Raw genomic sequence first — 13,469 nt, 5'->3', positions numbered from 1 at the left:
AGATGGCAGACTGAAAGGTAGCATTTCACCTCAGCTTCTCTCCAAACTCCTCCACAACAACCTACAAAATGTGCCAGACTGAATTTAGGTCAGGGAAGTCAAGAAAAAGTCAAGACCAACAAGGATTCATAGAAGAGTTAAAGAAATAGATATAAAAGAACAAAAAAAGGTTTTAGAACTCAAATAAGAGTGTTAGAGAATAAACTGAGAAAAGAAATGAGAGCTATGCAAGAAAATTATGAAAGAGAAGTAATACCTTGGTAAAAGAGGTATGGAGCCTCATTGAATTAAAGAACTCCTTAAAAATTAGAATTGGCTAAGTGGAAGCTAATGACTCCATAAGGCATTAAGAAACAATAAAACAAAATAAAAAAACTGAAAAAAAACAGAAGAAAATATTAAATGTCTCAGGAAAAACAACTGACTTGGAACTGACTTGATCAAGGAGAGATAATTTAAGAGTCACTAGAGTAACTGAAAGCCACAAACAAACAAACAAAAAAAAGAACTTAGACATCATATTTTAAGAAATTATAAAAGAAAACTCTCCAGATTTCTTATAACCAGAGGGCAAAGTAGAAATTAAAAAAAAAACTATCTTAAGCAAAGCAAAAGCAAAAAATATATATAGACCTAATTAAAAGAGAGAAACAGGGAAACCACATTTTACTAAAAGGTAGTATCATAGACAATTAATTCATTTCAATACTCAATATATATGCACCAAACATTATATTATCCAAATTCTTGAAGGAAAAGTTAAATGAGAAAATAGTGAGACTATAATAGTGGAAGATAAATCTCATCATTAAATAAATAAGAAATAAGTTATGGAGATGAATGTAATTTTAGAAATGTTACATATACTAGACCTCTGGAGAATATTGAATGGGAAGAGAAAGGAGTATACCTGCTTCTCAGCTATATGCATGGCACCTTCACAAAAACTGACCATATAGTGGGGCAAAAAAACTTAACAAACAAATGCAGAAAAGCAAAAATATTAAATACCTCTTTTCCTGATCATATTGTAATAAATATTATATTTAATAAAGGGTCTCTGAAACATAGATTAAAAATTAATTGGAAATTAGATGACCTCATCCTAAAAATAAATAGGTCGGGCAGGTAGGTGGTACAGTGGATAGAGCACTGGCCCTGAAGTCAGGAGGACCTGAGTTCAAATCCAGCCTCAGACCAAGCTCTTGACACTGACTAGCTGTGTGACCCTGGGCAAGTCACTTAACCCCAATTGCCTAAAAAAATAAATAAATAAAAATAATTAGGTCAAAAAACAAATCATAGAAACAAAAAATAATGTCATTAAAGGTAATGACAACAATGAGACAACAACAAAACAAAGTTTGTGAGATGCATTCAAAACAATACTTAGGGGAAAATTTATATCACTAAATGCTTACATTAATAAAAAAAGAGAAAGAACAAATCAACAAATTGGGCATGCATGTATTAAAAAACTAGAAAAAGAACATTTAAAATTCCCAACAAAACAGAAAAATGGAAATATTGAAAATCAAAGGAGAGATTAATAAAAATGAAAGTTAAAAAACTGAACTAACAAATAAAACTGGGAACTGGTTTTACAAAAAAGAAGTCTATAAAATAGATCAACTGCTGGCTAATTTGATTTAAATAAAAAAAATCAAATTACCAGTTTCACAGGGAAAAAAGGGAATTAACCAATAAAGGTGAAATAAAAGCAATTATTAGGAGATATTTTGCCTAACTATAGGCCAATAAAAGTGACAATATAAATTAAATAGATGAATATTTATAAAAATATAAATTGCACAGATAACAGAATAGGGAATAGAATACTAAGCCATAAATGAGCTTCCTAAGAAACCTTAATAACAGATAGATTTATGAGTGAATTTTATTAAACATTTAAAGAACAACCAATTCTAATAGTACATAAATTGCTTGAAAAGATAGGTAAAGGAGTCCTACCAGATTTCTTCTATGACATAAATAGAGTGTTGATACCTAAATCACCGGAGAGAAAGAGAAAGAAAACTATAGACCAAGTTCCCTGATGAATATTGATGCAAAAATTATCAGAAAACCAAATCACAGTATCAAAAATTAAAAGGGTGAATATGCCACTAATGAAGATGAAATTAAAGCAATTATTAGGAGTTGTTTTGCCCAATTATATGCCAATAAATTTAACAACTTAAGCGAAATGGAAGAATACCTACAAAAATATAAATTGCCCAGATTAACAGAAGAGAAAATAGAATATCTAGGTAAACCTATTTTAGAAAAAAGAAATTGAATAGACCATAAATGAGCTTCCAAAAAAAAAAAAAAGGCATCAGGACCAGATGGATTTACAAGTGAGTTCTACCAAACATTTAAAGATCAACTAATTTCAATGTTAAATGAATTATTTGAAATAATAGGCAAAGGAGTCCTGTCAAACTCCTTTTATGAAACAAATATGGTGCTGATACCTAAACTAGGAAGAGCAAAAACAGAGAAAGAAAATTTTGGATCAATTTCACTAATAAATATTGATGCAAAAATCCTAAATAAAATACTAGCTAGGAGACTATAGCAATATATCACAAAGATTATACATTGTGACCAAATAGGATTTATACCAGGAATGCAGGGCTGGTTCAATATTATGGAAAAGCAATAACATAATTGGTCATATCAATAACAAAAGCATCAAAATTATATTATTATATCAATAGATGCAGAAAAGGCTTTTGACAAAATATAACACTTATTCCTTTTAAAAACACTAGAAAGCATAGGTATAAATGGGTTTTTCCTTAAAATTATAAAAAGAATCTAACTAAAGCCATCAGCAAGCATTATATGTAACAGAGATAAGTTAGACGCCTTCCCAGTTAGATCAGGAATGAAACAAGGATGCCCATTATCACCAGTATTCTTCAATATTGTACTAGAAATGCTAGCAACAACAATAAGAGAAGAAAAAGAAATGGAAGGAATCAAATGGGCAATGAGGGAATGAAACTATTTCTTTTTGCAGATGATATGATAGTATTCTTGGAAAATCCTGGAGATTCAACTAAAAATTGTTTCAACTCAGAACTTAAAATACAACAAAAATAACTAAAATAAATATAAGATTGACAAAAAGATAATCACCTGTAAAAGACTTAGTAATTGATCAACACAATGACTTACCACAATTCCAAAGGACTCATGATGAAAATTACTATCCATCTTCAGAGAGAAAACTGATGGATTCAGAGTACAGAATGAAGCATATTTTTTTCCTTTTTCTTTTTCTTGTTTTATTTTCCCCATAACATAGCTATTGTGGAAAATTGTTTTTCTTGATTTCATATTTGCAATGGGTTTAGTATTTCTTGCCTTCTCAATGGATGACAGAGGAGATAGGTGGAGGGAGAGAATTTGGAACAGAAAATAAAATAAAATTGAATTTAAAAAATTAAGAAAATTATCATTTAAACAAAAATTACACTTTTACTTCCTCATATAGTATTTAGAGTAGAAAAGCAATTGTTCTACTTTCATCTATGGTGAGAATAAAATATAATTGAAATGCTTAAAAATATGTTATTTTACACTATTTTTCTTCTATTTTTAGTTTTATTTATAAGTGCTCTTGGGATGATAAGATTTAGTGGAGTCTTATGATATGGTTTTTTTCTGGTTTATTTTCCCATCATCTTCTTCTACTTTAGAAGGTGGTACTTTGGAAAATGGGTTCTCGAAGAGGACCAAAATGACATCACTATGCTAGAGTCAAGTTATAGTGTGACTCTGGCTGATCAGAACAATACAAGTTCAGAATGTTCTACCACAGGGGAAAATGAGTGATACAGTGGGAAGCATGTTGCCTCTGGAGTTAGTGGACCTGGGTTCAAATCCTGTCTTTGATACTTACTAGTTCTGTGACTTTGGGCAAGTCCTTATACTTAGCTGGGCTTCAGTCTCCTCATTTGCAAAATGAGGAAGTTGAACAACATAGTCCCTGACATCTCTTCCAACTGCAATATGGATTCCATCTCTTCCATTGCAATATGCAATGATCCTAGCATTTCCTTGAGTAATCTGTACACTTCTGATTAATCTATAAACCTTTGATCTCTTTCATTTTTTAATCCCCAAACTAGTTTCCAGGTATGTTGTTTACATAAACAAAAAAATAAGAAGGGAAACAGTTAAATGGGGGGAGGGCAGTGATTTTTGCAGCTAGCTTTTCTATCAAAAGGGTCATATCCAAACATTGGGTTATATATTGAATTGGGTCATGGTGTTTTGTCAAGTTCTTTAAATACTTTCTTTACTTCTTCACTCTCTGCAGCAGTTAACACTTCAGCTGCGATTACCTTCATAATTGTTGTTGCTAAAGTTCTTCATGAATATTCTAAAACCATGATTCTTAGCAGCCTTTCCCCCCCTCTTCCGCCACTCTACCACAATCAGAAGCAAGAACGGGACCCATGTAGGATTGAAGGACATTTTTATTTGTCTCTGTTTTCTGGATCACCATGCCAGAAAAAAAAATCATAGGATCATAGATTTCTAGCAGGTCACCTAATCAAATAGCCTTATTTTACAGATTAGGAAACTGGGCAACTAGGTGGTGCAGTGGGTAGAGTGCCAGGCCTGAAGTCAGAAAGATTAATCTTTCAGAGTTCAAATCTGTCTCAGACCAGAGGCTGTGTGACCCTGGGCTAGTCGCTTAACCCTGTTTGCCTCAGTTCCAAATCTGTAAAATGAACTGGAGAAGGAAATAGCACACTACTCCAGTATTTTTGCCAAGAAAACCCCAAATGGAGTCATGAAGAGTTGGACAGAACTGAAACTGAACAACAATAAAACTGAGCCTCGGAGAGCTAAACTAACTACCCTATGTTCACACAGCCAGTCAGTATCAAAGGCAGGATTTGAGTCTATGTCTTCCAAACTCCAAGTCCCTCACTTTAACCATATTTCATTTAGTGGCCATCCTTCTAGGGGTAAACTTCTTTCTTAGCTAGGCTGGACTTAAGATGGCAGACATAGCTTGCTAGAGCTTGCTAGAGCTTGTAATCTACTTGCATAGCCCTCGAAAAAATAGGGCTCACCTCTACACATAGTAAAGCTTCAGAGTAGGACTTTTGTGCAGGCAGCTGTAAATGATCAAAGTACATATCTCTGGGTAATTCAGGGGGCCTCCAATATGGAAGCCCTAAACATACTTATTTTATGGCTACATCTTTATATGCCTGATAGTTCTGTCCCTACTTTCCCCTATTCCAGCCTGGGTTACACCCTTTTGGGGGTTCCACTGAATATAATTGGCAAAGCAACTTTTCTTCTCTCTCTCTCTCTCTCTCTCTCTCTCTCTCTCTCTCTCTCTCTCTTTTCTCTGGTGATCTCATCCACTCCCATGGCTTCAATTATCACTTCAATGTAAATGACTCCCAAATCTGTAGCTGAGGCCCTAATCTCTCATCTGGGCTCCAGTCCCAAATTTCTAACTGCCTTCTTGGCTATTTCTACTTGGTGTTTGCCTCCACAGCTCAAATGCTACATGTCTCAAACTGAAGTCATCATTTCCAATTTTAAAACTTGTTCCTCCTATTAATTTCTCTCTCTCTCTTTTTTTTCAGTTGATGACACTCCTAGCCTCCCCCTTACCTTGGCTTAAAATCTCACAGTAAATTGAATACCTTTGTCTCTTCCCTTTCATTCATGCCCCAAAGTCCTGTAGGTTCTACTTCCCAATGCATTTTGAAACCATTCTCCTTCTTCCACTCCCATTGGTACCAACTATTTTAGGTCCTCAGTAACTATGGCCTAGACCAGAGGTGTCAAACTCATGGACAAAATGGCTGTAGAGGACCTAGAGGGGCTCCAACCAGAATAAAGTATAATTGGGAAATGTTAAAATAAATAAAAATACAATAAAACCTACCTAATGTTAATTTATGGCTTTCTAAGTCAATAGGTGGCCCACAGGGATCCTGCCACTAACCTAGACTATCCTCTCCCTCCTCTCCAATCCAACTTTCACATCATCGCCTTTGTAATTTTCCTCATATACACACAATTCAGATCATATACTTTGCTTTTCCAAAGCTTTCAATGGCTCCCCCATTACTTATCAGACATATCTGATCTCCTCTACCTGATATTCAAGAGTCTCTGCAATCTAGCTCCCACCCACTTTTCAAGCCTTGTTTTACTCTCCTCTCCATATAGCCTGTATTCTAGCCAACCTCGATCTTTACTTTCCCCATTCTCATTCTGCTCTCCTCCTTCCTCCCCTCCACTCCCCTTGCCTTTGCTCAATCTTTCTTCTGTGTCTGTACTGAATCAGAGAATCTGAATTCAAATCTTAGCTCTACTGTGTGGCCTTGGGAAAGTTACTTAACTTCTCTGTATCTCAAATATTTAACTATAAAATGAACTTAATTCTCTTCCAGCTCCAAATCCTAAGATTCTTTACTTTTTTCTTCTGCATCCTGACACCCCCACCCTCAAATCTTCATTCCCATTGAAGGTTTTCATTTCTTTCACAGCCTTGCTCAGAAGCCATCTTTTCCATGAAGTTTTTTTTTCTGAATTTTGAAGCTAATAGAGTAATCTTTTCCCTCTCAGAATTTTAAAAATAACAGTTGAACCTCTCCTTTGAACTTATACTCTAATTTGTACAATAGATTTTTCTGCATGTGTCTAATCCCCCTTACTATACAGTAAGCTTCTCTAAGGTCAGGCCTATGTTTTTCTTCACCTCTCACAGATCTAACCCAGTTGAGTTGAGTTGAATTGTATTGAAGTGCAGATGGCTTCATATTTATATTGCTACTAGCTCTATTTCAAAGTGTGATGACATTTCAATTGGTTTTGAATGTTTTTGCCCTTAATGTTTTTTCCACATTTGGGCAGGATGTATCTATCAGCAAACAGGCAGGTTTCTGAATACAGGCTGGACCACTCCTATTCTAAGAGTAGCCAAAAAGGGCCTTCCTCCTAGTGATATTTTCCTTGTGGTGTCATCCTGGGTCACATCACCATGAAGTCACATACCCTCCATATGTCAGTATGTAGCACCATCAGTTTTCAGGAGTCTTCCAGACTTTTGGTCCTAAACACAGAGAGTATGGAACTAAGGGGAAGCCTATCAATAGCAATCCCTTTGAAAGAACCCAGGAATACATTTCATATTGCAGCAACGATACTGTCAGCATTAATATAAGGAAGAGCAGCATGAATAAAGCCCTGTCATCATTATTACCATCATTTACTAAAATATGTTGAACGGTTTCTGTGGGTGTGCCCTGTCATTTCAATTAAAATCCAATCATTCTACTGGCCACAATACCAGCTCCATTCTATTAGTATCCCAGTAGCTGCTCAGATTTCTTTTTATTGAATTCATCTTAATTGGGTGATGATTTACAATGGTAGCACCAATAAAGAGCCAGATTTTGATATCCAGATTGGTAACTCTTTTCCAGATCTCAAGCTTGGCTCCAGTCAGGTTAATGGAGAAAGGGTAACTAGTAAATTGATGCAATTATTGCAATTACAGGGTAGTAAATTTAGAGATAGAAAAGACTTTATCAATCTCTTTACAGATGAGAAAACTGAGACATATAGAAGAGAGTTGACTTGGCCAAGGTCACACAGGCAGTAAAAAAAGCTAGAATTCAAACACATTTCTTTCTGTGCCCTTGCTGCTTTTCCTTTGTAGCCTCTTTTGTGCTCAACCCTTTTCTTATAGCACTGGCCCTAAAATGGATTAAAAAAAACCTTCATGGAAAAGGTGGGGAGGGGTAGAGATAGAAATGCAGTTCTCTCCGTTTCATAAGCTGTTGCTTCTTAAATACTAGAAATATGCTGTTTCTTTATCACAGACTTGCACAATGCACATCTATGCAATACACATCCTGGTATAGTGAACAAAACACTGGTATTGGAGTCAGAAGATATGGGTTTGAATTCCCATCTAAATGTTCACTAGTTGTGTGACTCTGGTCATATAAGTTAGTCAACATCCCAGCTCTGCCACTTACTATCTGTGTGACCCTAGTCAAGTTATTTAAAACCCATCAAGACCTCATTTTTCTCATCTGTAAAATGAGGGGGTTGGGCTAGTTGACCTTTGAATTCTCCTCTAGCTTTTAAAACTGTAATCTTATGATCCTCTCAGAGTTTCAGTGGCCCAGAATGTCAGGGCTGGAAGGGAGATTACAGATCTTGTAGATGGACTCATTCATTTCAAAGATGAGGAAATTAAAGCTCAGATGCACACAGGTAGTAAGTCGGAAAAGGCAGGGCTGCAACCCAGTCTTCCAATTCCAAGTGAGGTTTTCTTTCCACTACACCACCTGTTTGCATAGGTACAGATGAATTCGTACATATCAATCCCCAGATAAAAGATACATGTTGTAGAATTTAACTTTTCCTAACTTTCTTCCTCCTTCCTTCTTTACTCAAAACCCACGAACACATTCAGAACATCCCACTAGTTAAATGATATCCTTTCCACCTGGCTTCACAAGGCGTATAGAACAGATACTTATTTTCACCTGCTGACGAATTTTAAAGTCGTCCTAAATGGTGTTGAAAAGGAGAAAAACGAACCCACCAGCACCTCTTAGTTTATAAAGAGTGAACAGAATTTGGGAGCATCCCCCAAGTGTGTTTATCCTCCATCTTCTACTTTTGTAATAATAATAATTTTTTTAGAAAAAGCTTTGCTTCACTTGACACCCTTAGTAGCAGTCTCAAGTTCAAGAAGGGGTTGAGAGTTGGCGCCACCTGGCTTTTAAAAGAACAAGAGCAAGACAAATTGCTGAATCGCACCGCAACTGACTGCAACCAGCGGTGTTAGGGGGTGAGGGCAGAAGGAAGAGGAGATCAGCCAGACATCTGCCGGATCGGGCGGCCTACGAAAGAAGCCTGGAGAGAAAAGGTGTTTACCTTCCCAACAGAGAAGACTGAGATGGGGGGATGGGAGAAGTAGAGCACATTTCTCTTTCTAGACACGGATTCCAAATCGAAGATATTTTCAACAGACGCAAAATGATTTCTTCAGCTCCATACGCAAACAAAACATTAGCAAAGATGCACCATGAAAAGATGTTATTTGATGAGCTTTTGTCATTGGGAGCATTTTTTAAAAAATTGTTGGTATCTTTTCTTTCTACATCTTTATTTTCAAATATATCCAAAGGGTGTGGATTAACAAGCGACTTAACCCATTCTGGGGGAGCTGGGGGGAGACTGTATCCAGGCAACACTTAAAAGTTAAATCTGCATTATTTTCTCTATCACATTCTTAAGATTAAACAAAAATAACTCAAGCCTTGATCTGTAGAGTTGTTGACTTCTGAGCTGTAAATGCTCACTCTGAGAAATTTAACAGTGATTCTCAGAGCTTGGTCAGGGTGTTCTAGCACACCTCTGGATATATCCCTCTTCAATCCCTATTCAGAGAGTCATTTCTTCTGACAAAGAATAAAATAAAAAAGGGTGGAGTGGGGAGAGAAAAACAGTTCAGTAAACCTAACCAACATATCAAAAGGAACTTATAATCTATGCAGTGTTCCACATCTACAGTCTTCCCACCTTAGGGAAGAAGGAGTCATTTTCTCATCTCTTCTTAAGAGTCAGCTTTGGATATTATCATTTCACAGCCTTCAGTTTTAGGTAGTGGTGGTAGTGGTGATTTTAATTGTTGTTATTATTTCCATTTAAATTTCTGCAGTTATTCTATATATTGCTTTCCTGGTTTTACTCACATCATTTTGCCCTGTTTCCCCTTATTTGTCTGTATTCTTATTCACTGTTTATTGTGGAGCAATAATATTACATGTCAACCATTTGTCACAATTTCTTTAGCCACAACCAAACCAATGGCCATCTACTTTGTTTCACTGAAGTATTTTATTTTTACTATAGGCAAACCTTTATATATGGTGCTGTGGACAAATATAACAGGCAATAGGCAGAATGAGCTGTTCTCTAGTGATACTAAATGGAGTTCTAGGCAGACTAGAACCTTAAGTGTAACTAAGGTCAAGCTATTTTAATCACTTCCAGGCTGTTTCCTTTGAAAAATGTGCCTCAAAATTCACAATTGCTTTTGAGAAGAAAACAAAATGCATACTGTGTACACATCTCTTAAGGGTTTACATAGTCACCTCTAGCTACCTGTGTTTTTATTTAACTCCCTACTAGACTATAAGCTTCATGTTTCAAGGGTGGAGTTTTAGCTTAACCTTTTTATCTCTTTTAGCACCTAGTTAAACTTTGAATCTCCTTCAGCCTTGAACACAGTAGGTACTAATTAGTTGTTGGTTGAATTTAATTGTCCTGAAAGAACTTTGAAAAGCTCTCTAAAATTATTATTAATATTGGTAAGAGTGCTAATAGCGATCTCTACCAGCATCAACCATCATCAACAGTTTATCCTGTATGTGTCTTGTTTATACATGGTTGTTTGCATGTTGTCTTTTCCTTTAGATTTTGAGATCTTTGAGTACAGGGACTGTTTTTCATCTTACTTTGTATCGCCAACACTTAGCACAGAGCCTGGGGCATAGAAGTCACTTAATAAATGCTTGTTGTCTCAACTTGACAAGCCACAAAACATAGATCATATGTTCACTTTTGTATCAGTGTGTGTAAATATCAGCAAATCCTGAAGGTTCAAAGCAGAAATCTCAAACTAAAGGCCATTATTACCCCCTACTCTAATATCTAGAATACCAGCCCAGGTAGGGACAGTTAATTGCTAGGGTAGGATGGGGGATACTTTAAAAATCAGGGTTTTTTTTTCTAATTAACAAAAAAAACTGTTTCAGTTTGTAAGAGGAGCTAAAGAAACATTGTGACATGCACCTGTAAAGTTACATGACTCTTCCCAGGGTGTAGAGTCCAGGTGCTAAGCCCAGGAACAAACACTACAAAAGGATGTATAGTACAGTGAATAGAGCCTTGAACTTTGAATCAGGAAAAGCTAAGTTCAATTTCTAGCTTCAGACACTTACTAGCCATGCCTCTGGAATGCTGTGTGAAGCACAACCTCTATAAGGCTGGATTTTGTTTCCATATATTAAATGGGGATTATAATAATACCTATACCTACAGAGTTGAAGTGAGGATTAAGTGAGATCAAGTACTCTGCAAATCTAACAAGTGGTTTAACTGCCCACTATGTACCAGGATTACAAAACAAACCAATGAAACAATTTTTGCTTTTAAGGAGTTTATATTACATGGGTGAGGGTGAGGAGGAGATGCAGATACCTTAAAGCTTTATATAAATATGAGCCATTATTTCACTTTCAGTCAATGCTGGCTCATATCTCTGCATAAACACAGTCACAAAAGTAAGAAAATTGTAGGACTTGGAGCTAGAAGTTACCTTAGAGATCAATTAGTCCATCTCCCTGACATTATAGGTGAGGAAACTGAGGCTCAGGGCAGTAAAGTGACTTAAGCCTAATGTCACACAAGTATGAAGTTAGCAGAACCAACATTCAAACCCAGGGCCTCTGACATCAAACGCAGTAGTCTTTCCTCTTTATCTTTCTGCCTAAATACCTACATACTACATGTACCCATTCTCCTCTCCCACCTTCCAAAGTCACATTTTTCATACCCTAGAAGATCATGAAGCTGGTTGGACTGTGCTGGGAAATTCCATTCTCCATCAAGAGCAAAAGTCTTCCAGCACACCAAGAATCTGAGGAACTGCACGCCCTGGAGATCATTCCCTATCTGGTAGCTTCAAAACTGAATGAGATGCTGGAAAAGTGTATTTCCATGCAAAAGAGCGGCTTCCTCTCCCCACATGAAAAATACCTTTTCAAAATCAGTGGTAGATTTGAAATAGTCTTGAAATCCCTTTCCTGGACTCTACTAATACTTAAGGATGGCACCTAAATGTGGAGTCTACAGTGTCAGGTCGGAAGAAATTGTGATAGCTTCCTTACCCATGGGGCAGGTCTTTCTCTTTATCAGCACCTGCTTCCTAAGCATAGATAAATATGCTTGTTTATTATTATTATTGTTATTATACCAATATAAATTTAAATTAAGCTGTAAGGTAACCAGATTTATGATATAGAGTACTGAATCAAGTTGAACCAGATTGGAACCCATCTTGGCAGCATTCTAGCTGTGTAGGTAAGTTATTTTCCTTTTCTGAACCTTAGTTGCCTCATCTGCAAATTGAAGCTAAGTTATTAACTTTCAGTATTACAATAGTGAAGTGTTAACCAATAGTACCTACCTCACAGGACTATTGTAAGGCTTGAATAAGATAATGTGTGCAAACATACCTACAAACCTTAAATCTATAGAAAGTTTAATTATTATTACAAAGTGTTTTTTTTTCTCACCAGGTAAACACTCCAATTATTATTAGTCTTATTTTTGCAACATAAAGAAAAGGAGGCTCAGAGAGCAATCACATAGCTGGGAAGTGTTCCATCCTGGATTCGAACCTAGGTCACCAGACCTGATCCTGGTACTCTTTATTAAGAGAAATTATTTCCCAAACAACAATCATAAAACCAGAGATTTAGAACTCAAAGGGGCTTTACAAGCCATTGATTCCAACCTCCTCATTTTACAAATGATGAAACTGAGGCAGAGACCAGTTACATGACTTGCCCAGACATAGCTGGTAAGAGTTTGAGGTGGTATTTGAACACAGATCTTCCTAATTCCAAGTCCAGTTCCCCACTGACTACACCAGATTGCCTTATAATTCTCTTCCCTCCTCCCAGCACTGTCCAGGCTTGAAGTGTGTGTGTGTGTGTGTGTGCATGTGCATGCACTTGAGTGAGAGAGACAGACAGAGAAAGCATTCCTTTCATAAATATAATTTTTGTGTTTTGTGGAGAGTCAGCCTCCCACAATGGATACAGCTGGCCTCAGAGTCAGGAAGATCTGGATTCAAGTTCTGCCCTGATACTGGGCAACTCACTTAACCTCTCAGTGCTTCAACCAACTCTCAAAGACTATAAATTTGTAGAACACATCCTTATGCATTGGCAAAGGAAGTTTCCTCACTGAGTTCTCTACTTTGATGATGTCACAGGACCTGACCAAAAGAAGCAGTTTAGTATACCTCTCTGTGCTTGAGTCCTGTCTCTCCCCCTAGACCCCTATATTCCAAGCAGCAGAAGAGCTAGGTTTTAGCACTCAGGCCTGGCTGTGAGGCCACAACCTTGGGTAAATCACTTCTGTGGCTTATCTGCCTCTTGGGGTTGATTATAACTATCTATCTATTCATCTATCTATCTGTCTGTGTGTCTGCCTAAGTATCAGGAAGTTTAAACAAGTCCATACGTGTAAAGTGCTTCCTTCCATGGGGCTCAAAATTACTATATTAGAAAGAAACTCATGCTCTCCCTATAATGAAAACTTTTAAAAATACAGAAACCCCTAAAATCTGCCTCTCCTTGGCCTCAACTTTTTTTCACCTTTAA

The sequence above is a fragment of the Vombatus ursinus genome, unplaced genomic scaffold, assembly GCF_900497805.2.
Source record: "Vombatus ursinus unplaced genomic scaffold, bare-nosed wombat genome assembly UNPS02014821.1, whole genome shotgun sequence".
NCBI lineage: Eukaryota > Metazoa > Chordata > Mammalia > Diprotodontia > Vombatidae > Vombatus > Vombatus ursinus.
Note: the sequence above shows the minus strand (reverse complement) of the source record.